Below are 938 nucleotides of genomic sequence, written 5' to 3'. Positions count from 1 at the left end.
TGTGTTCTTGCTGTGAGTATGTGCAAACCTCTGTCCTTACAAGTCCAGACGCCTTGCTTCAGTGGTCTCTATGAACATGAGCTGGATGACATGTAAACATACAGTGTGCTCTTTGTAATCTGTAGGCAGGCGAGAATTCTACCACTGAACCACCAATGCTGTGAGAAGCTGACACCTAGTGGTGCCATCGCAGGTTGCAGCCTCCTCATTCCAATATCAATCCCTCCTCCACATAAAGTCAAAAGTTATAAATTCACTTCATTACATGAGCGGTTGTGTGTAATGACGCGGCTCACCAGCAGAGGGCGTGTGACGGAGCAACAAGCAGGAAGCTACAGGGGAGAAGAGACACAAGCATCCACAGATCAGAACAGACACTCAGCTCTTCTCTCTGAGACCATGATGATACCGTCACATATCATCACTGCACATGTTTTTGGCTGCACGTCTGGAAATGAGAGGAGACAGAACATTATCATACATGTTGCATAAGTAAAGTCACATGACATGCACCACTGTAAACAAAGGAAACCACATATTCTCAGACTCTTAGAACACAGAGCTGAAGGATGGATGTAAGACAGCAGTTTGTTGCTCTCTGACTTTTCTGCCATGTTCAGTTCGTAGCTGCAACACAAGCACAGTCAGAGTGTAGTTATGATCAGCTGACAGCGGGAGGCGGTCCGTGAACACACCATGAGAACCGCGGAGACTCAATCCAAGGCAGCTCCTCTGCAGGCTGAATGTTCCGCTCGTGTTTTCTGTGTGGATGAAAGAGTCCAGATGAGTGTGGGAGCAGCGCTGCAGGCCGACAGTGAAGGAGCTGCTAGCGGACTGTGTCTCTTCATGTTCGGCTCATGTGGAGCTCTGATGATCTCTGCACTTTGCTGCTGGAGAGAGTCCGCGCGCTGCGCAGCGGCTTCTCCCTCTTCTTCTTC

This window comes from Parambassis ranga, unplaced genomic scaffold, assembly GCF_900634625.1.
Source record: "Parambassis ranga unplaced genomic scaffold, fParRan2.1 scaffold_22_arrow_ctg1, whole genome shotgun sequence".
In the NCBI taxonomy this organism is placed as follows: Eukaryota; Metazoa; Chordata; class Actinopteri; family Ambassidae; genus Parambassis; species Parambassis ranga.
This window is presented reverse-complemented; position numbering follows the sequence as displayed.